The sequence below is a fragment of the Salmo salar genome, chromosome 20, assembly GCF_965601325.2.
Source record: "Salmo salar chromosome 20, fSalSal1, whole genome shotgun sequence".
NCBI lineage: Eukaryota > Metazoa > Chordata > Actinopteri > Salmoniformes > Salmonidae > Salmo > Salmo salar.
In genome coordinates this window covers 23,496,576-23,520,798 of record NC_138310.1, presented here as the reverse complement: position 1 = coordinate 23,520,798, position 24,223 = coordinate 23,496,576, and the positions used below count along the sequence as shown (strand labels likewise).

At 42.8% G+C, this 24,223-nt stretch overlaps 1 pseudogene across 1 annotated transcript in view; it reads right to left on the bottom strand.

Moving 5' to 3' along the window:
• LOC106580214 (calcineurin-binding protein cabin-1-like) overlaps nucleotides 1-24,223 on the bottom strand; it is a 139,021-nt pseudogene that overhangs the window by 45,058 nt on the left and 69,740 nt on the right. The gene's annotated exons all lie outside the window — the stretch shown is intronic.

Genomic DNA, 24,223 nt, shown 5'->3' with positions numbered 1-24,223 from the left:
GGAGGGTTTTCAGTTTTCAGTTAAAAAAGTGCAAAAGCTCAACTGAAAAGTGAATGTACCTGATATTTTTGGTACATACATGGGGATTTATTTTACACAGACTGATAGTAAGGGAGGGCAAGAGAAAGGGAGAGAGGATAAAGGAGTGTGACGGTATATTGTTTTAGGCAATATATTAACCACCAAACCTCTCCACGTATGAGCATATTATCCAAGATCTGCAGAGCCAGTTTCAAGATAATTAATTATTTTATTTATTTATTTCACCTTTATTTAATCAAGTTCTCATTTACAACTGCGACCAGGCCAAGAAAGCAAAGCAGTGTGACACAGACAACAGCAGAGTTACACATGGAGTAAACAAACAAGCCAATAACACAATAAACAAGTCAATGATACAGTAGAAAAAAGAAAGTCTATATACAGTGTGTGCAAAAGGCATGAGGAGGTAGGCAATAAATAGGCCACAGGAGCAAATAATTACAATTTAGCAGATTAAAACCTGATATGGATAGGGGGCAGTATTTTCACGGCCGGATGAAAAAACGTACCCGATTTAAACTTGTTACTACTCTTGCCCAGAAACGAGAATATGCATATTATTAGTAGATTTGGATAGAAAACACTCTGAAGTTTCTAAAACTGTTTGAATGGTGTCTGTGAGTATAACAGAACTCATATGGCAGGCAGAAACCTAAGAAAAGTCAACCAGGAAGTGGAGGATCTGAGAATTGTAGTTCTTCTTTCTAGTCCCTTTCGAAAATACAGTCTCTGTGCTGTTACGTTGCACTTTCTCAACTTGCCTACCTGGTTAAATAAAGGTGAAATAAAAATAAACCAGTGAAATATACCTGCTAGAGCATGTGCTACGGGTGGGTGTTGCTATGGTGACCAGTGAGCTGAGATAAGGTGGGGCTTTACCTAGCAGAAACTTATAGATGACCTGGAGCCAGTGGGTTTGGCGACGAATATGTAGTGAGGGCCAGCCAACGAGAGCATACAGGTCGCAGTGGTTGGTAGTATATGGGGCTTTGGTGACAAAACGGATGGCACTGTGATAGACTGCATTCAGTTTGCTGAGTAGAGTGTTGGAGGCTATTTTGTAAATGACATCGCCGAAGTCAAGGATCGGTAGGATAGTCAGTTTTACGAGGGTATGTTTGGCAGCATGAGTGAAGGAGGCTTTATTGAGAAATAGGAAGCCGATTCTAGATTTCATTTTGGATTGGAGATGCTTAATGTGAGTCTGGAAGGAGAGTTTACAGTCTAACCAGACACCTAGGTATTTGTAGTTGGCAACATATTCTAAGTCAGAACCGTCCAGAGTAGTAATGCTAGTCGGGCGGGCGGTTGAAGAGCATGCATTTAGTTTAACTTTCATTTAAGAGCAGTTGGAGGCCACGGAAGGAGTGTCGTATGGCATTGAAGCTCGTTTGGAGGTTTGTTAACACAGTGTCCAACGAAGGGCCAGATGTATACAGAATGGTGTCGTCTGCGTAGAGGTGGATCAGAGAATCACCAGCAGCAAGAGCAACATCATTGATATTTACAGAGAAAAGAGTCGGCCCGAGAATTGAACCCTCTGGCACCCCCATAGAGACCGCCAGAGGTCCGGACAACAGTCCCTCCGATTTGACACACTGAACTCTGTCTGAGAAGAAGTTAGTGAACCAGACGAGGCAGTCATTTGAGAAACCAAGGCTATTGAGTCTGCCGATAAGAATGCAGTGATTGACAGAGTCGAAAGCCTTAGTCAGGTTGATGAAGACAGCTGCACAGTACGTCTTTTATCGATGGTGGTTATGATATCGTTTAGGAACTTGAGTGTGGCTGAGGTGCACCCATAACTAGCTCGGAAACCAGATTGCCTAGTTGAGAAGGTACAGTGGGATTCGAAATGGTCGGTGATCTATTTGTTAACTTGGCTTTCGAAGATTTTAGAAAGGCAGGGCAGGATGGATATAGGTCTTAAACAGTTTGGGGTGCTGAGCTGTTGGCCGGGGTAGGGGTAGCCAGGTGGAAAGCATGGCCAGCCGGAGAAAAATGCTTATTGAAATGATCGATTATCGTAGATTTATATCGGTGGTGACAATGTTTCCTAGCCTCAGTGCAGTGGGCAGCTGGGAGGAGGTGCTCTTATTCTCCATGGACTTTACAGTGTCCCAAAACTTTTTGGAATTAGTGCTACAGGATGCAAATTTCTGTTTAAAAAAGCTAGCCTTAGCTTTCCTAATTAACTGAGTATATTGGTTCCTGACTTCCCTGAAAAGTTGCATATCGCGGGGGCTATTTGATGCTTATGCAGAATGCCACAGGATGTTTTTGTGCTGGTCAAGGGCAGTCAAGTCTGGGGTGAACCAAGGTCTATATCTGTTCTTAGTTCTACATTCTTTGAATGGGGCATGCTTATTTAAGATGGCGAGGAAAGCACTTTTGAATTAGTGCTGGTGAGAGAAAAGTAATAGCAACAGCTAAATGCGTGTTCGTTTTACTCACGCAACACAGAGAACACTGGTCACACTTCTTTAACATACAGAATTATGAAGCAAACATTCTGGCCAGCTGGCAGAGGACCATGTTTAAATATCCTTTAGGACTAGGGGTGAAAGTAAGGCGGTCAGGTGTCCTGGAAAAATAAATAGGGGGGTACGCCGTACTGGTAAAACATGAGCCTATTACAATAATGAAAACAGATTGTCAATAAAAAATAACTGTAGGCTACAACACCACTATTTATAATTACCGCATGAAAAACAGGTGGTATAGCCTACACTCCAAAATGCGATGTGGTTTGACAAGAACACTGACATTTTGCCAAGGCAGAGCTGAGTGGCCGAGACGTTCTGGACTAATGACAATCAGCAAATGTCATTACACTTTTTGGTATGTTGTGTAACAGAGGTCTCTTTCCATTCACCACTGTTTGGAGGCTGGAAACGTTGTTGCGAGTAGAAGAATGTGCATGGGTAGCCTAGTAAAGGAGCCCTTTGAAATGACCGTTTGACAAACACATGCACACATAGGAGGTCCCGTACCGGAAAGAAATTCATTCTACTTTCACCCCTGATAAGGTCTATAGGTAATGGCATGCACAAACCTGAATAAACTCTGGGTTTAGGTGTTACTACAGAGAAGCAACAGGTTCTTTCATATATTCATTGGACACAGGCTGGAGGACAGGGTAAATGGAATATTTTGTGCTGCACATCCACCTGAGACGTACCCCACACCAGTGTGTCGCCAGTGATTTATGTTAATGTAAATCCCTAGTGTAATAATTATGTTTCCACGTCAGGAGTGTGACACTACAGACTTGGAGCGAGCAGAATCTACAACCTCTGCATCATCAAGACAGTTGCTTCGTGAGAAGGCGTTAAAGATCACAGTTAGCCATTGTTATGTAAATGAAAGCTGAAAAGTACCAAGTGCCATGGTCCGCCAGAGCCATGGCCGAGTGAGACACGGCTGCCAGCGGTGTAAATCTCAAATGGAAACTTGCCACAGTATTTCTTTGTGTGTGTGTGTGTATGTAGCATTTGCACAGCTTCATGCTACTGCAGACTCCTCCAGGCGCTGGGCTGCTAATAGGGCTGACACCAGCAAACAATTAACAGGCAGAAATGGACAAACCCACAGGAAAGAAAGAGAAAAAGGAGGTGAAAAGAAGGCAAGAGGAATTAATTTGCTCCAAAACTGTGGAATTGGAAGATGGGAGCCCTAATGAGAAAACGGAAAGAGTTGCAGTAGGGAGAGACAGTGCCTGAAGAGTGGAGGTGGGGGACTGGGGGCTGAATTCAGGCAGGCATATCAGATCCCGCCCCAGGCAAGCAACCTCATTAGCGGTGTGTTCTGTCTGGGTTCAGGTTGGTTCAGGGAACCAGAGCGCAGCAGCACATCAAACACACATTGACGTTTTAATTTCAATATCTCTGAAGGATTGGTAAGTCTTCAGAGCACAAAGAGTATCACAGGTAACGATCAATCAGATCTGAACACATGTTATCATGTGACAGCATATGTGACGACCAAAAAACCCAGTGCACACGTCATCCCAGCAGGTGTGTACAGGCAAGGTTCGGTGTTCCACAGCAGAGCTGACTATGTGAGCTGAGCGCAGATTATGGTCTATGTGCAATTTAAAAAAACACTTCGCAATGAGCAGCTTAGAGGTGTATGCGAATCGGAGTAGAAGCTGGGCATATCATGATGAAACAAAACACATGATATGCCTCCACAGAAGCAACTGGCCCGCCCCTACACCTGGGAGCCTCTTCCTCATCCTACCAAACAGGTCCACATTGTCTGTTGACATTTTCACAGCCTTTGGTGAGATGCCAGGCAGGAAACAAATGCTAAACATAACAGACTTATGAAATTAAATTGCATTCCTGAGTCAGTCTGCCTCGTGCAGCCATTTATCAATATTAATGAACATCCTTCAATAATGATCCGAACAATCTGGAAGAAATATGACAGGCGATGTGATGTGATACTTTTGTAGATCAGAGCTCTGCTGGATGTATGTGGACACCTCTTCAAATTAGTGGATTCGACTAATTCAGTCACACCCGTTGCTGACAGGTGCATAAAATTGAGCACACAGACATAAAATCTAATTTTACAAACATTGGCAGTAGAATGGCCCGTACGGAAGAGCTCAGTGACCTTCAACGTGGCACCGTCATAGGATGCTCCCGAGTGGCGCAGCGGTCTAAGGTACTGCATCTCGGTGCTAGAGGCGTCACTACAGACCCTGGTTCGATTTCAAGCTGTATCACAACCGGCCGTGATTGGGAGTCTCATAGGGCGACACACAATTGGCCCAGCGTCGTCCGGGTTAGGGCTTGGCCGTCATTGTAAATAAGAATTTGTTCTTAATTGACTTGCCTAATTAAAAGGTTAAATAAAATTTTAAAAATGCCACCTTTTCAACAAGTCAGTTTGTCAAATTTCTGCCCCGCTAGAGCTGCCCCGGTCAACTGCAGGTGCTGTTATTGCGAAGTGGAAATGTCTAGGAGCAACAATAGCTCAGCCGCAAAATGGTAGGCCACACAAGCTCACAGAACAGGTGCTGAAGTGCGTAGCACATAAAAATCATCTGTCCTTGATTGCAATACTCACTACTGAGTTCCAAACCGTCTCTGGAAGCAACGTCAGCATAAGAACTGTTCGTCGGGAGCTTCGTGAAATGGGTTTCCATTGCCAAGCAGCCGTACACAAGCCTAAGATCACCATGCGCAATGTCAAGCATCGGCTGGAGTGGTGTAAAGCTCGCCGCCATTGGATTCTGTGGGGCAATAGAAATGCGTTCTCTGGAGTGATGAATCATGCTTCACCATCTGGCAGTCCGACAAACGAATCTGGGTTTGGCGGATGCCAGGAAAATGCCACCTGTCCGAATGCATAGTGCCAACTGTAAGTTTGGTGGAGGAGGAATAATGGTCTGGGGCTGTTTTTCATGGTTCGGGCTAGGCCCCTTAGTTCCAGTGAAGGGAAATCTAAACGCTACAGCATACAAATAAATTCTAGACAATTCTGTGCTTCCAACTTTGTGGCAACAGTTTGGGGAAGGCCCTTTCCTGTTTCAGCATGACAATGCCACTGTGCACAAACCGAGGTCCATACAGAAATGGATTGTCGAGATCGGTGTGGAAGAACTTGACTGGCCTGCACAGAGCCTTGACCTCAACCCCATCGAACACCTTTGGGAGACTGGGTCAGGGGAACCCATGGCGTTTCAGTTATATGCAGGGTTCACTTTGTCCCAAATGATTAAGATGGCTACCAACAGTGGAAGTGGCTCCAACATGGCTAACGTCCAAACGTGAAGTAGACAGCCCTCGGCCTCAACCCTTGAAGGACGTTTTACATGGTCACATCAGAGTGTACCTTAAATGTCCCTTGCCCAAGTGAGGGAGAGTGATGATCGGAGAGGCAACGTCCTTGGTGGAAATCTTGAAGTTGAGCCTAAAAAACAACCAACCTAAAGCTATTGATGTACCTAGCAAGCTAACGTAGCCATCACTCCTGTCAGGTATCTAGCTACAGCCATAGCTGGCTAGCTAGTTTCATAGTTTAGTCATTTATTCCAATACATTTCCCAAATCCCCCAAAATGTGTTTATGAAGCTACCTAGCTACGTTTTATAGGCTCCTCACTATCAGTTTGAGCCAGAGAGCGTCATATTTCCATTTGCCACTGCTACAATCGTTGTCATTTTTATTTTTTTTGCTAGCATGTTGATAAAATGTTACACTTTGTGGCCACCGGAGTTTGACACGTGACTACAGTTTGCATTGAATTGTGGGTCTTACCAAACCCGCAAGTGATCAAAGTTGCTCATCCGCTCCCTTGAGCTAAATCAAGGGCCGAGGGTGCAACTTTTGTGAATTTGACTGCCACTTAAGATGGCAATCAAACTGCATCCGGTTTCGACGGGGATTCCCCCAAGGGAAAGTGAAGGGCGAGAGCTGATGGGGTAAAAATAACGAGATTGAAAAGCAGCCCATGACGCGGAGGTTAAAATTCCGGTTCTGTTCCCACAGTTAATGTAGGCGCCAAGTCCAGTGACAGCACTGGTGTTACTACAGCACGAGGGCAGACGGCTTCGGTGTATCAGGTAGGTAGGTACTCGTGCCCAAAGACTTTTGTCATGTTGCTAGTAGATGATTAAAAAAACATAGCCAGCTATCTAAGTTCACCCGGCCATGCAACACCAACTAGCCCACTCACACAGATCTAGCATGGTGTTTGGGGATGGAATAAGCTAGCTTGATAGCAAGCAAGCTACAAAAACTCCAACAGAATACTAAACCAAATAAAATAGTCAAATACCAATTTTATTAAATGTCATTGTTTAATTCAAGTTATGTTTTTATTTTGGCTGAACTGCCTGATCTTTATTGGCCGATATAACTTGCAAAATATCATAATAGCCCATGTTTGTGTTAACCATTATACCTGGATTTACTGCTGCTAGTAGTAGCACTAGCGGTTAGCATCTGGCTAGCTATAAATACAACAACAGAGTTTTAGCCAGTTTAGTTATAGACATTCTATGTCTACTATGGATAGCAACGGTTTATCTTGATTTTGTTTAACAGTACGAGAAATGCTGATGTGCTGAACTGCTAATAAGTAATGTGTTTCAACGCTGATAAGGGTTAGCTAGTGGTTAGCTAGTAGAGGTAAGCCAGGGATGTAAAAGCGGCTATGCTAATACAGAATAAAGAAATCCCAGGATATGGTCAGATGATAAATTGGCTTTTTTTTTACCTCAAAATTAAAACTCAATATGTGGGTTTTCGCCGTCTTGTAGACATTGTCTTCACTCCTGCTCGTGTAGTGCTCCTCTTTACATCACATTTACGAACGCTTTTCTAAATTCAGATAAAATATACATTTCTCACAAAATACAAATGTAAAGTGATAAGTTGTATTGGGACTTTTACTTAAAAGGATCAAACAAATCAGAATGTTTAACAGCAACCTAAGTCTGCAATCTTCCCTTTAAACTTTCAATGCACAGCTTACCAAATGCCTCCAAACAAGACTAGGAGTGGTGAGGGGGTGAGCTGGGCTCTGCTCACTTGGATAAACAGATCTAAGGGAGGGGGGGAAAGAGTTCCCCCATGGGCACAGTAAATCTGTTTAGGCAGATGTGAAGCCATGGCTTTGCACAGATTATGCTGTAGCACAACAGATAAAGCAGATATACATGACTTTACCATCAATGATTTTTAAGCATCTTTTTTAGGGGAAAAGTGAGGGAAAATTTGAGCTTTGGCTTGGAACATAATGTTAATGTGTCACTCAGGCATCAAGAGTGGGGTAGAATTTCAAGTTTGAGAAAAAGATCCATCTTAAAATAATGTATTTGTCCTATAGATTTCTTATTAAAGTCTGACACGTTTCAGGAAGCATTTGATTTTTTTTATTTTATTATGAAAATGTGGTTTTGGGCAGAAATGCATTCTGGAACATGTGAACTTTCATGCGACTTAATAACAAACTTGTTTGCCATCTGTAACTACGAATAATATTGTTAAATGACAAGCCTAGTTGGTTTAGCCATGGAAAAATACAGGAACCTTCCCGCTAGCCATGACTGGCTGAGATAATGGATGGGCTGGACATGCCGAGAGAGGAGTTGGGATTGGTCTGCCATGTAACATGCTTCTCAAATCAAATCACATTTTATTCGTCACATAACCATGGTTAGCAGATGTTATTGCGAGTGTAGCGAAATTCTTCTGCTCAGCATGAGCTGCTCGGTATGTGTAGATAAACCTTGCTACCACATCTTTTTTGAAAGATATGTTAGCCATGTAGAACTGCAAAACTGAGGCTACTGCTATCAACATTGCTGCCCTGAATTTAGCAGGTGCCATCAACAAATATCAGTGGGAAAACGTTGTGATGGACTACTTTCTGCACAAGGCCAGTGTCAACCCGAGTGACTTGACACAATGTGGGCAAAATAAGCTGTACAAGTAAAATGGAGTTAAAGGGGTTCCAGTCTGCCATGAAGCATTCATCCATGTATAGGGGTAAGAGTCTAGCTACATTTTCAGATATTATGCATTTCTAATTGTCAGAAAGTGTTTTCACTGCAAGTTAAAGCATACTTTTAGCTAACTAGAGAACGTTAGCTTGCTAGCTAACGTTGCGTGTATGATCTGTGTAATAATATTATTTGTATCTCAGAAATCCATTTGCATTGCTAGTTATAGCCTAATGTTAGCTAGCTAGCTAACATTGAATCTAGTTAGTTAGCTTTAGCTACCTGTAGATAGATACTACTGCATTTCATGCATGGTGGTTAGCTATGACAATCCATTTGTATTGCTAGTAGTATGGGTTGTGATTATGCCTGGTTCATTGTTTAGCTAGTTAGCTACATGTCTTAACAACAGACTCCACTTCGCCAGATGATTACATGACCCATCAAGTTAGCCAGGTGTGTCTGGGGGTGATTATGGCAATCTATTGTATTTCATGAACATGTGTACATGTCTAGGCAATAGTGACCCATCCAGCTAGATGTGGCTGGGTGGTGGCTACAGCATTTCTTCACATGACCCATTCATTTAGACAAGTGTGTCTGGGTAAACATCATCTAATCATTATAAAATATTTTTATCTGGACACTTAATAGTTTTTATATTGCTACTATGTAAATATGCAAATAACCATTTCACCTTTACACCTTCTGTATCCTCTGCATGTGACAAATACACTTAATTTTATGTGTGTTTACCAGAGACTGTAATGTGAAGAACAACATGATCTGCACCAAAGTCACATTAGAATATAGTCCAAGTGTATTTTATCTGGAGTTTTTCCTTATTGTAGGCTTCTACTTTCACCACTTTTAGTCTTGAAGTCTTTGGTTGTTTACTACACTACCTTACTCACTCTGTTTAGCACATGGCCTCACATGGGTGGGGCTAAGGCATAAGATGGTGTGAACTAGGGCTGTCCAACAAAAAAACCTTTGACCGAAAGTAGTCTATATTTTTCCATACAGTGAGGGAAAAAAGTATTTGATCCCCTGCTGATTTTGTACATTTGCCCACTGACAAAGAAATGATCAGTCTATAATTTTAATGGTAGGTTTATTTGAACAGTGAGAGACAGAATAACAACAACAAAAATCCAGAAAAATTGATTTGCATTTTAATGAGGGAAATAAGTATTTGACCCCTCTGCAAAACATGACTTAGTACTTGGTGGTAAAACCCTTGTTGGCAATCACAGAGGTCAGATGTTTCTTGTAGTTGGCCACCAGGTTTGCACACATCTCAGGAAGGATTTTGTCCCACTCCTCTTTGCAGATCTTCTCCAAGTCATTAAGGTTTCGAGGCTGACGTTTGGCAACTCGAACCTTGTCCTGTCCCCTTAGCAGAAAAACACCCCCAAAGCATAATGTTTCCACCTCCATGTTTGACGGTGGGGATGGTGTTCTTGGGGTCATAGACAGCATTCCTCCTCCAAACACGGCGAGTTGAGTTGATGCCAAAGAGCTCCATTTTGGTCTCATCTGACCACAACACGTTCACCCAGTTGTCCTCTGAATCATTCAGATGTTCATTGGCAAACTTCAGACGGGCATGTATATGTGCATTCTTGAGCAGGGGGACCTTGCGGGCGCTGCAGGATTTCAGTCGTCACGGCGTAGTGTGTTACCAATTGTTTTCTTGGTGACTATGGTCCCAGCTGCCTTGAGATCATTGGCAAGATCCTGTAGTGTAGTTCTGGGCTGATTCCTCACCGTTCTCATGATCATTGCAACTCCACGAGTTGAGATCTTGCATGGTGCCCCAGGGAGATTGACAGTTCTTTTGTGTTTCTTCCATTTGCGAATAATCCCACCAACTGTTGTCACCTTCTCACCAAGCTGCTTGGCGATGGTCTTGTAGCCTATTCCAGCCTTGTGTAGATCTACAATCTTGTTCCTGACATCCTTGGAACGCTCTTTGGTCTTGGCCATGGTGGAGAGTTTGGAATCTGATTGATTGCTTCTGTGGACAGGTGTCTTTTATACAGGTAACAAACTGAGATTAGGAGCACTCCCTTTAAGAGTGTGCTCCTAATCTAAGCTCGTTACCTGTATAAAAGACACCTGGGAGCCAGAAATCTTTCTGATTGAGAGGGGGTCAAATACTTATTTCCCTCATTAAAATGCAAATCAATTTATAACATTTTTGACATGTGTTTTTCTGGATTTTTTTGTTGTTATTCTGTCTCTCACTGTTCAAATAAACCTACCATTAAAATTATAGACTGATAATTTCTTTGTCAGTGGGTAAACGTACAAAATCAGCAGGGGATCAAATACTTTTTTCCCCTCACTGTATATAGACACATCCTATGCGTTTTAATTAGGGATGCACCGATATGACATTTTTGGCCAATATCCAATATTGTCCTTGCCAAAAAACCCGATACCAATATGTACAACAGAACATTCTAGTACAGTTAAATAGTTGAAACACACACACCAAAAAGTTATGTAAATGCAAACAAAATATGTCCCCATTACCAGTAAAACATAATCAAAACCTATTTCTTTCACTTACTTGCTGTGCTGTTTGGTTGTTCTTGGTTCAGTCGTTTCATTCTCAACCAGGGTTTCATCATACATGTCAAGCAATGAAGTTTCAGCTCTATCTATCCGTGGCCTCTTCTGTCGTGGGTCCTCTTCGGTGCGCACTGTCACTGTGTCCGTTTCCATCTTGTCCAGCTGTGTCTAACATTTCACATAAACCCTGTTTCTTGTCTGCATCGAAGTAGCGGTCCTTGTACCTAGCACAGAGCATGGTGGCGACACAGTAAAGAGTCTCAGAGAGAATGCCACAGAATCGCTTGTTCACAGCCACAAGGAGAGTACCTTTTGCAAGTTTTAACCCCACAGTCTGTGTCGGCAGTTTTGTTGAGCAGGTGTTTCAATGCCATGACAGAGGGTATCACGTCTGCTGCAGACGCAGTTGATGAGCTTATTTCTCGAGTCAGTTGTTCGAATGGCGCTAGGTGTGTTCATGTTTCCAAGTTTCAAACATGTTCTTAAATGACATTGAAATGGCAGCAGCGGTATGAGAACCAGCACATTCTTGAGCATGCAATACGGCTTTCCTCAGTACGAAATCCTCATCGACCCACTGTGCTGTCAGACTTAGCATGCTCATGGGGCTGACATCGCTGGTCCAAATGTCAGTCGTGAAGCTAATAGCAGTGACGCCCATAGCAAGTAGCTCATGGATGTGCATTTCAACAATACTGTGTAACTCCGGTAGGGCAACATCTGAAAAACAGTGCCTACTTGGTAGTGTGTACCGGGGCTCGAGGTGCTCGACCAGTCGGCGAAAGCCAACATCATCAATGACAGAGAACGGTTGATTGTCAAGGATTTCGCTTTTGAGTTGTCTCGCTGAAATTCTCTCTCTCTTTCAAATGACTGCTCGACTTGAACTTGTTTTGCTGTTTTTTTCTGCTTTTGTTCTAAGTAGTCGCTGAACATCTGGGGGTGATTCACTTTCAAATGAGTAATTAGGTTTGTGGTATTGAAAGATTTCACTTTCTCCCCTCCTCGGGAAATAATAGCAGCACAAACATTGTACGTGGCCTTTTTCCTCATCTTCCTTTGAAACTTAAAAATAGATCCACACCGCAGACATTGTGGGCTAGGTTAGGAATGCTGTGTTGCTCATGTAGCGCTGTATTTTGTGTGGCGTTATTACGTCATCTAGCTACGTTATATAGGTATGCACGTCAGCTTTGACATCGGTTTTGCACATCGACGTTAAACTAGACATCGGGCCGATGCCAGCATTTTTAGCTAATATTGGCCGATTCTGATATCCTTACCGATATATATTGTGCATCCCTAGTTTTAATAAAAACCAACTATATACATTGAGCTTGTCTGATGCTTTAAAATGTTACTGTTTGATGAAATAAGACAAATTACTCAAGAGGGAGCCAGAGATCAAGATAACCATAAGAGAAAAACCTGACCTAACCATTCTCCTCCCGCTCCTGCTGGCTTTCGCAGATTGTGCCATTACTCTCCTGAAGTTGCTGGTAATAGGCTACACGAGGAGTCTAACCTTTCTCATGTGGAATGGCAATTTATCTTACCATTTCTACCGATCTGCATGCCAGTTATGGTTTTCATAAGCACATTTTCGTGGAACAGTTTCAACTCATTTATAATAACGTCTTCATATCATTGTCATATGGTTAATCAAAATTCTATCCGAATCGAAAATGAAAAACCTAAAAAGTAACTTCTATGGCCATTTCCAACTACGTAAAAATAGCCTACATAAAGCCAACAAATAAAAACCATTGCAGGTAGAAAATATCCTGATAAAAATAAATATCCTATAAATCACATTGGTTACGCATGGCCTGTCTGCAATGGACTTGAAACATTGTATCAACTATTAACTTGGGTCCGGCCCAAAGCTCACGCTAGCGAACTTTATTGTATAAAATATTCTGGGCTCTCGAGAGTTTCCCATACCAGTGAGCTTGTGACAGATACAACTGTAGGGTATTTGCGCAAGGGATAAGAAGCAGTGCTTGAGATGGGCAGGAGCTCACTGGAACTGAGTACCGGCACCTCAAATGTTCTACTGTTTGAGCTCCTGTTCCTATTTTAGAATATTAGCTCAAAAGTATTATGGACTCCTGAACCTAAATAGTACCAGCACCCAAAATGAGTACCGGAACCTATTTCAGTCCAAGCCAAGCACTAATAAGAAATAAAATCAAGTAGGCCTATTTTATTACGTTTTCACTGGATCAGACCATGACATTTGTCCTTTTCAAGGTAAGTGGTTATCGAAAGGGAGAGAGCCAGAAAGAATTTTCAAATACATTGAGGAACTACTGTCATTCTCAATGGATGTAAAAACAGACTTTGTTTGTTTGCCATTGGAGGTGAAGAAAACATTACTTTAGTAGTGGTGCGTTAAGCCAATCAGAAATATCTTGATAGCCTATAGTCCTACTTCTATGTGTAATCAGGTGCGCAAGGAATAATTTTGCAACATGAGACATAATCGAGGTGATCGGTCACAAATGGTTAACAATTTTCCTAAAATGGTAACCAGTAATACTTGTTTATGCGCCTGTTGAGGTTGATGAATCCTCCTTGGTAGAAGTGAAAACAAATATTTGACTCAATTGAATTACAACCAGTTTAAAAAATGACATCACATATGGCGCACCGCTGATTATCAACATTAAATTTTTCTTCTTCTAATGGAAGTCAAGATTTGCTACTTATTTGTTGCTCTCTGCGGCAATTGTTTACAAGCTGTTCAGGGGTAAATGTTATTGTTCTCACGGTCTGTGTGAGAGATGGAGATGCGTTTACACCGCTGGCCCACGCACAACACAAGCTCTATCACAGGGAATCCACAATGTACCATTTGATCAGGCATTAAACATCGCAACATAATAATGACTGCATCAATAATTCAGGCAGACATGAAAGAATTTGCCTTCTGCTTATGTTTTGTCCCTGGCAGCCAACCCTGGAGCTAGAATCCTTAGTTGATACATACATACATACATACTCTTGAAGAATATAACTTATAAATGCCTCATGAGCTTAGTTCAACTGTTGTACCCCATCATAACCCAAAATATAAGCTTGTTATACTCCAATGTTAGCAAACAAAGTAAATGTAAACAAACACTGTATAACCTCAAAACATGGTTAAAACTATAATTTTGCTATCGTGGATGGTCAGTCCTTGCATACATGGTCAGTCCTTCCATCCCTCAGCTTTTGACCAAAACACAGGCAGGGTGACCGCTTTGTTAGTGCGTCAATTCCAGATTTAAATTCCAGATTTAAGAAGATGGATAAAACAAGAAAAAAAAGACAGACCGTTAAAGGTCTATTCTCCCTTGATGCTAGGAGTCCTAGCATGCATAGATCAGCCTGGCCCACACCACCCCTCCTCTCAGATGGAACCGCTCTACCCCTCCCTGCCTGGGACTCTCAATCCACAATACTACAGTATGTTATAGTGTAGCAGGTAGCCTATCAAATAACACCACCACTGTGATGCAAGAGACCATATTCATCTCCATAGTGGGACCATGCTTTTCAGAGTTGTCCGGGATTGATCATGTTTCCTGGAGAGGCTAGTTATCCCTCATGTGGGTTACATTATCATGGGTTACACTCCCAATCAATTAAGTCAGTAAAGGCCTACAATATCAAAACTAATAGTCTAATTCATAATCCTCTCAATAGATATTACAGCCAACTTCCCCTATTGTTCAGTCATTTTTGCAATCATTGTCCACCCCCCCCATGATAAAATCGGGGAGGGGACTGTGGATCCATCTCCGTACACTAGCACGTTCGTCACACGCAATATCTCAGATTTTGATTAAATTTGGGTGAATAATGCATCTTTCCATAGAGACCCGGCATTTACAAAATTACACTGATTGGCCAGCTTGTGGCGCAATAACAAGCAATTGAAAATGCTAACTTTGAAAGGTCACGCCCCTAACACCGTTTGACCTAAAAACATGACATTACGTACATAGGTCCCTCTCTTCATAAGGAACACATTTGCCTCAAGGACCCATAATGTGGATTTTCGGCCATTTTGAGAAAAACATTTAAAAATGCTACTACTCTGGCAACGAATTACCGACCTGCACGAAACTTGCTACGTGGTCATCAATGGACAAAGGTCTCAATGCAATATTTTCCAGACTAGTACCTAAAACAACATGGCCGTTATTGACCAATAAACATTCACGTTGGAGTGTTCTGGCACATAAATGCATATAAAACCAGTAAAGGATATTCTTATAGTAACACAATTTGGTACATGTTGCAAACCCTGTCAAGACAACGTGCAAGAACATATTGACCAACCGGTGGCACTATAACAGGCACATGTTTATATCTCTTGATCTGTTTGACTCAGAGTGAAGAAATGTGGCACATGCTCAGGGATAGGAGTCTAGCAAACCTACACAATATCTCAGACCCACTCGCCTAATTTTGAGGGAAATTTGGGTGAATGAATGAGTCTTGCCATAGAGAGCCACCATTTACAAAATTACACTGATTGGCCTAAGGGGGGTGCTGCATTATTCGTGGGGGACGACATGTTTGTTGCCTTGTTTGGCTTTTATTTTCTGCTTGTTGAGTACCTCCCCTCACTCCCCCTAGCCCTTAGCCAAGCCATAACCCATTAATCCCCTCCACATGCCTACTTTATGATGTCAGAACACATCACCTCAGGCTCAAACAAACATCACACATCGTTAGCTCCTATCAAACCTTTACACCCTGCAGAACAGCAAAACCAACAGTTAGGGGGAAACACTGAAATAGCAACAGGAAATTACTTTTACTACGCACTTTCTTACACTGAGTTTTCCATATCACTCCAATATATATTTTTTTAATCACTCTCTCTCTGTACAACACCATGCTATTCTTGAGAAAAGACATGCATAGAGTAAGCAATCTCTGTTGCAAGCAGGGGGCTCAACACAACTCTTCCTCCTTCTCCATAGGCCAACTCAAATGACTCACACCCACATGCCTTGTAGAACTACTACAGTAACTCTACAAACGGTGGAAGAATTCCACTCACATAAACAAGATTATACAACCATGTGCGCTTTCCCCAGTAAACAGAGAGAGAAAGAAAAAGAGAGCGAGAGAAAAGGCACGAAACGAGAGACACACTCACCATCACCAACGAAAGCTACTCCACTCGTGTCGGTGTGTATTCTTTTGGATGGTTTCCTGCTGGCTGTAGCAGCACCAGAGCCCCTGGCAGCCCCCCCCCCACAGAGCAACTCACACGCAGATAGCAGGGGGTGGATTGCAGGCAGGCGCTGGGGCTGCGAAAGCTGCAGGAGAGAGCAGGAGAGAAGAAGAGCTGCACACGGCAGAGCTGGAGAAGGAGGAGAGGAGGAGGGCAGCCGCCTGGAATAGGAGAGGAGAAACGGTGCTGGCGTCAGGGCCCAGAGACTCAGCATGCCAGTGACAGACGGGCTGACTCGCTCCTCTCTCTTTTTCAAACCATGCCATCTCAAAACAAAAACACCCACGCACTCTCTCTCCCCTGACCCCAGCCTGCTAGGGTTCTTTCCCTCCACTCGTACTCTATACACATCCTAGTGCCCACCCCTTTAGACTGTACCCATCCAATCAGAGACAGGTTGACTTACTCCCACCCATAAGCACACACCCACACAGTACACAAACAGAAGGGAGAGAGAGAGAGAGAGAGCACTGAGGAAAGAGAGCAAGAGCAACAGGGAGAGGGAGGAAGAGAGCTAGTGAGAGCAGCAACAAGGAGGGGCACGATCACGCAACAGCAAGAGAGCAACAGGAAAAGAGAGCGAGGAAGAGTAAGATGGAGCTGTAGGCGGGAGGATAGAGAAGGAATAAGTAAAGAGAGGAATGAGTGTGTAGGCCAATTCAAATGAATGCACACATCTGCACAAAAAAAAGCATGCCTGCAGCAGGAGGGTACTAGTGCCCACAAGGCCAGTGTAACACAGTAGCACACTGACAACAAGCCTCGCCTCCTCCCCTTCCTCTCTTTATCTCCTGCTGGCCCACAAACATGCTGTGCAAACTAGTGATGTGCCGTTCGTAGAGAAGAAACATGACATGTTTAAGAACTGATTATGGATTGCATGGTGCAAGAATGAATGCATTTAATTGATTATTTAATGTTATGATATCATGGATACATCTTTGTAGAACCAAAACATGCACAACAAACTAACTTGAGAACTAATTGTTTTGGGTGCTGCAGTTTGAACGATATTGTGCTCATCACCCTCACATTTGACATTTTAGTCATTTAGCAGACGCTCTTATCCAGAGCGACTTACAGTAGTGAATACATACATTTCATTTTCATTTCATGCATTTAAAAAAAAAAAAATTGTACTGGCCCCCCATGGGAATCAAACCCACAACCCTGGCGTTGCACACACCATGCTCTACCAACTGAGCCACAGGAAGGCTCACTGCAGTCAAGCAATGCATTCCTCCAAAAGTTGTTAACAATCTAGTCTGGTTGCAGCTACAACTAGACCCCATTTCAAGATGTATCAAGAAATAATCTTAGTTGTATGCCCAGAAATCAATAAAATGTACATTGTTTGAAGCACACTTTTACAAGTCTCAGTCACAAATGACAGCTCCATTAAGCCCCTTATGGTGAACAACATGTGAACAAGAGGCTTGTAGAATCAAGACTCTTGAGTTTTCAGTTCATCATTCGCTGGTAAGGGGTCCTGTGTGCTCTGGGTATTACGGAATTAACTGAACAAAATTTGTCGAAAGATTTGTTCTTTTGACTGAAAGAGTCGAAAAGATCAGAGTCAGTAAAAAGAGAGTAGAACTTTTCATCACTAACGCAAACACCTTGTTTTTCCTGCTTCCTGTTGTTAGTGTTAAAAAAACACCAAAATCTGCTGACATGAGTTCTCCAGCAGGGAGGGTAGACAGACGGCACTGCAGAGGAGTAACTGCTACAACGCAAGATAGGACCTCAGAGAAAGAACCACATCAAAATAGTCCATATATTACAACATATTCCTCGGCCTTCACACTCCTCCTCCCCTGCCTGCGTGCTCATACCAGCTAGTTCTCCTAGGCTAACAAAACATACCCAAGGTTCTACTACTGTACAATAGCAATCTGAAAAAGTAACACTATAGTTTATACAAGTACTGGGCTCAAGAACTCGTTTTTTTATAGCCACAAACACACTTAGCATCTCGGTGCAATGAAGACAACGGTTTAAAGTGAGGATAAAAGCCACAAGATATATTTAAAATGTTAAAGACTATAAAACAATGTAATTCCTCTGAATTAGGATCCAGTAAGATGACATCCATTTTGTCTGGAGCTTGCAGTAGAGTGCATGTGTGGGCGGATGAATATGTAAGCACATACGTGTGGGGGCAACACCATGCCTTAGCAAGCACACTGTGACTCTGCAGGATCACAGAGCAAATCAGAGCAGTAAGCCCTGCACATTACAGCAGAGCACAGCCTGAGGGAGCAGACCAGAGGACTGACGCCTTTATTACTGGGCAATTCCACAATAACAGAGTGATGCTGAAACTCAGATTCTTCCCTTTAAAATGCATGCCAAACAAAAACCAATGATGGCAAAGTTAAACAAACCATACAACTACGCACAAGGAAAATTGTTAAAAGTAGTTATTGTGCATAGAGTTGTATGGTTTAACTTTGCGATCATTGGTTTTTGTTTGGCATGCATTTTAAAGGGAAGAATCTGAGTCGGGATTGTGTCGAGGTACAGATCTGGGGAAGGGTACCAAAAAAATGTGTGCAGCATTGAAGCTCCCCAAGAACACGTTAGCCTACATCATTGTAAAATGGAAGAAGTTGGGAACCACCAAGACTCTTCCTAGAGCTGGCCGTCTCTGCAGCACTCCACCAATCAGGCCTTTATGGTAGAGTGACCAGACGGAAGCCTCCTCAGTCAAAAGGCACATGGGTGAAAGGGGTCACCTTCCAACAGGACAACGACCCTAAGCACACAGCAAAGATAACGCAGAAGTGGCTTCGGGACAAGTCTGGGGGGCGATTTGACCAATTTTATATTAAGGTTGTAACAAAATGTGGAAAAGGTCAAGGGGTCTGAATACTTTCAGAATGCACTGTAGGTTATGTCTACAGGTACCTGACAAAATAAAGGAAACATCAACAGTGTCTTAATAGGGTGTTGGGCCACCACAAGCCAGAACAGCTTCAATGCTCCTTGGCATAGATTCTACAAGTTGCTGGAACTCTATTGGAGAGATGAGACACCATTCTTCTACGAGAAATTCCATCATATGGTGTTTTGTTGATGGTGGTGGAAAACGCTGTCTCAGGCACCACTCCAGAATGTCCTATATGAGTTTTCAATTGGGTTGCGATCTGGTACCTGAGACGGACATTCATTGACCACTCGTGCCAAGTGGATGGGGCCATTATCATCCTATGAGGGCATAGACATGGTAGCCAAAATAATATCCTGCCCAGCATTTTTATACTTGAACCAAAGCATGATGGTATGTTAAGTGCTTAATTACCTGTGTGGAAGCACCTGTTTTCAATACACTTTGTATTCCTCATTTACATTATTTTGGCAGTTACATGTATATCTACGCCATACAGTGAGGGAAAAAAAGTATTTGATCCCCTGCTGATTTTGTGCATTTGCCCACTGACAAAGAAATGATCAGTTTATAATTTTAATGGTAGGTTTATTTGAACAGTGAGAGACAGAATAACAACAAAAAAATCCAGAAAAACGCATGTCAAAAATGTTATAAATTGATTTGCATTTTAATGAGGGAAATAAGTATTTGACCCCTCTGCAAAACATGACTTAGTACTTGGTGGCAAAACCCTTGTTGGCAATCACAGAGGTCAGACGTTTCTTGTAGTTGGCCACCAGGTTTGCAAACATATCAGGAGGGATTTTGTCCCACTCCTCTTTGCAGATCTTCTCCAAGTCATTTAGGTTTCAAGGCTGACGTTTGGCAACTCAAACCTTCAGCTCCCGCCACAGATTTTCTATGGGATTAAGGTCTGGAGACTGGCTAGGCCACTCCAGGACCTTAATGTGCTTCTTCTTGAGCCACTCCTTTGTTGCCTTGACCGTGTGTTTTGGGTCATTGTCATGCTGGAATACCCATCCACGACCCATTTTCAATGCCCTGGCTGAGGGAAGGAGGTTCTCACCCAAGATTTGATGGTACATGGCCCCGTCCATCATCCCTTTGATGCGGTGAAGTTGTCCTGTCCCCTTAGCAGAAAAACACCCCCAAAGCATAATGTTTCCATCTCCATGTTTGACGGTGGGGATGGTGTTCTTGGGATCATAGGCAGCATTCCTCTTCCTCCAAACACGGCGAGTTGAGTTGATGCCAAAGAGCTCCATTTTGGTCTCATCTGACCACAACACTTTCACCCAGTTGTCCTCTAAATCATTCAGATGTTCATTGGCAAACTTCAGACGGGCATGTATATGTGCTTTCTTGAGCAGGGGGACCTTGCAGGCGCTGCAGGATTTCAGTCCTTCACGGCGTAGTGTGTAACCAATTGTTTTCTTGGTGACTATGGTCCCAGCTGCCTTGAGATCATTGGCAAGATCCTCCCGTGTAGTTCTGGGCTGATTCCTCACCGTTCTCATGATCATTGCAACTCCACGAGGTGAGATCTTGCATGGAGCCCCAGGGCGAGGGAGATTGACAGTTCTTTTGTGTTTCTTCCATTTGCGAATAATCGCACCAACTGTTGTCACCTTCTCACCAAGCTGCTTGGCGATGGTCTTGTAGCCCATTCCAGCCTTGTGTAGGTCTACAATCTTGTCCCTGACATCCTTGGAGAGCTCTTTGGTCTTGGCCATGGTGGAGAGTTTGGAATCTGATTGATTGATTGCTTCTGTGGACAGGTGTCTTTTATACAGGTAACAAACTGAGATTAGGAGCACTCCCTTTAAGAGTGTGCTCCTAATCTCAGCTCGTTACCTGTATAAAAGACACCTGGGAGCCAGAAATCTTTCTGATTGAGAGAGGGTCAAATACTTATTTCCTTCATTAAAATGCAAATCAATTTATACAATTTTTGACATGTGTTTTTCTGGATTTTTTTGTTGTTATTCTGTCTCTCACTGTTCAAATAAACCTACCATTAAAATTATAGACTGATCATTTCTTTGTCAGTGGGCAAACGTACAAAACCAGCAGGGGATCAAATACCTTTTTCCCTCACTGTATCTAATCCATCATATTATTGTCCATCTACAGCTGTGTTTCCACTGGGGATTCATTGTCATGGTTGATTTATTTGTAGCCTAATATCATGTTTCAATGTACAAAGAAAACATGGAAATTACAGAGTGGAAATCACTCAAAAATCCAACACAAGTAGAAAAAATGTCACGATTGATTGAAACTCTCAACTAGAAACAAATGATTCTCTTCTATGTTGATATCCCTAAAATGAGACATTAACATTACCAGTCCGTTACAATTAAACCTGTTCAGTTACTGCATTAAAATATTATTCGATGAACAACATTTGGAATTGGTGCAACAGGATTATTGTGCTGACATGTGATCAGTTATTAGAAGACTTACCAGTCAAACAGAAACCTTGGCATTGATCAGCGCAATAAATTATGCAACAGTCACTCCCAGCTGAGCTGGAACGTGTCAAAACAGCAGAATATGGGTTAGGCTACACTTAATGGTGGCCCAGTTGATAACACACCAGCCGAACCCAGAGGAAAACTAGGCCAGTCTGACCTACATTACACTATAGGACAGAGTGACCTACAGAAAACTCATTTCAGGTGGCCTGGCCAACCACTGAAGACCAAGACCTATCATGTAGCCTACCATCTCATGTCTGATCTAGCCACACTGTACTGTAGGCCTATGCTATCATTTCCCATCCAGTCATTTGGTCATTCTGTCACTGAGGGACCACAGAACAGCAATGACTGTCCCCTCTGTCTGCCACACAAAAGGCACAACACATATTACCGACAATGATTGATCTGTCGGTCAGGCTCGAGGTTCAGTGATACTACTGGGCAGGCCATGTCAGACAACAGCTGTAGGGTGGCTCGCCTGCTTATTTTCATGATTGAGGAGTGTCTGGCAAATTGAGCACCCCCCCCCCCGCCCACACACACACACACACACACACACACACACACACACACACACACACACACACACACACACACACACACACACACACACACACACACACACACACACACAGTTCCCAACGACAAGAGTGTGGCACCCTGAGCTGACAACTGTGCAGCGTGGCTTTCAGAATCTTATTTTGGCTACAATTAGTATTTCAGGGTGAGGTTTATTGTGCCCTTTAATAAAGAGTCTGACTGTCAGTGACTGTAACACTCGGTTTGACAGGCAGGGTAGCTTGCTGAGTCCAGATGGAGCCAGGGCTGTGCTGCATGCTTCCTCCATCAGCCTAAGCATGGCTTTCACACACTGTTCTCAACAGCTTTATGGAAAGGATACCACAGCCTGGGTCCCTCCTACTACACCAGCTCAACGCAAGATACCAAAATAAGACCAAACTCTAATTTAACATAACACGTAACTCTTTAGACTTCACAGTAAACATTGCTTGTGTGTCAATAGGATCTTGCATGAAAGTTCAAATTGGACATGCAGATTTAAAAATAGGATTCGGACCAAAATGTCTTCCTCTCCCATAATAAGGCTACGACGTGACAACAAAAATCGAACATGACGAAAATGTAACTACCACATATCCATTTCGTGATGCACACTTTAGAGAAGCACTAATAGCTGCTTCCATGGGGCTTGCATTCAAGTCAATTTGAAAGGAGGTTCAGTGTCTTCAGAAAGTATTCATACTCCTTGACTCATTCCACAACTTGTTGTGTGTTACAGCCTGAATTCAAATAGGATTAAATAGATGTTTTTCCCCTCACCCATCTACACACAATGACGAAGTGAAAACATGTTTTTAGATATTTTAGCAAATGTATTGAAAATGAAATATAGACATATCTAATTTACATAAGTATTCACACCCCTGAGTCAATGCTTCGGCAGTGATTACAGCTGTGAGTCTTTCTGGGTAAGTCTCTAATAGCTTTCCACAACTGGATTGTGCAACATTTGCCCATTATTATTTTCAAAATTCTTAAAGTTCTGTCATATTGGTTGTTGATCATTGCTAGACAACCAGTTTCAGGCCTTGCAATAGCTTTTCAAGTACACTGAACACAACATGTAAAGTGTTGGTCCCATGTTTCCTGAGCTGAAATAAAAGATCCCAGAAATGTTCCACACGCACAAAAAGCATATTTCTCTAAAATGTTGTGCACAAACTCGTTTTCATCCCTGGAAGTGAGCATTTTTCCTTGTATCAAGAAGCTGATTAAACAGCATGATCATTACACAGGTGCACCTTGTGCTGGGAACAGTAAAAGGCCACTAAAATGTACAGTTTTGTCACACAACACAATGACACAGATGTCTCAAGTTTTGAGGGAGCGTGCAATTGGCATGCAGACTGCAGGAATGTCCACCAGAGCTGTGGTCAGAGAATGTAATGTTAATTTATATACCATAAGCCGCTTCCAACATCGTTTTAGAGAATTTGGCAGTATGTCCAACCGGCCTCACAACCGCAAACCATGTGTAACGACGCCAGCCCAGGAGCTCCACATCCAGCTTCTTCACCTGCGACTTCAGTGGGCAAATACGCACTTTCGATGGCCACTGGCATGCTGGAGAAGTGTGCTCTTCACAGATGAATCCCGGTATCAACTTTACTGAGCAGATGGCAGACATGTGGGAGAGTGGTTTGCTGATGTCAACGCTGTGAACAGTGCCCCATGGTGGCGGTAGGGTTATGACATAGGCAGGTATGAGCTACGGACAACGAACACAATTGCATTTTATCAATGGCAATTTCAATGCACAGAGATACCGTGACGAGATCCTGAGGCCCACTTTCGTGCCATCACCTCATGTTTCAGAATGATAACGCACAGCCACATGTCACAATGACCTGTACACAATTCCTGGAAGATGAAAATGTCACAGTTCTTCCACGGTCTGCATACTCACCAGACACGTCACCCATTGAGCATGTTTGGGATGCTCA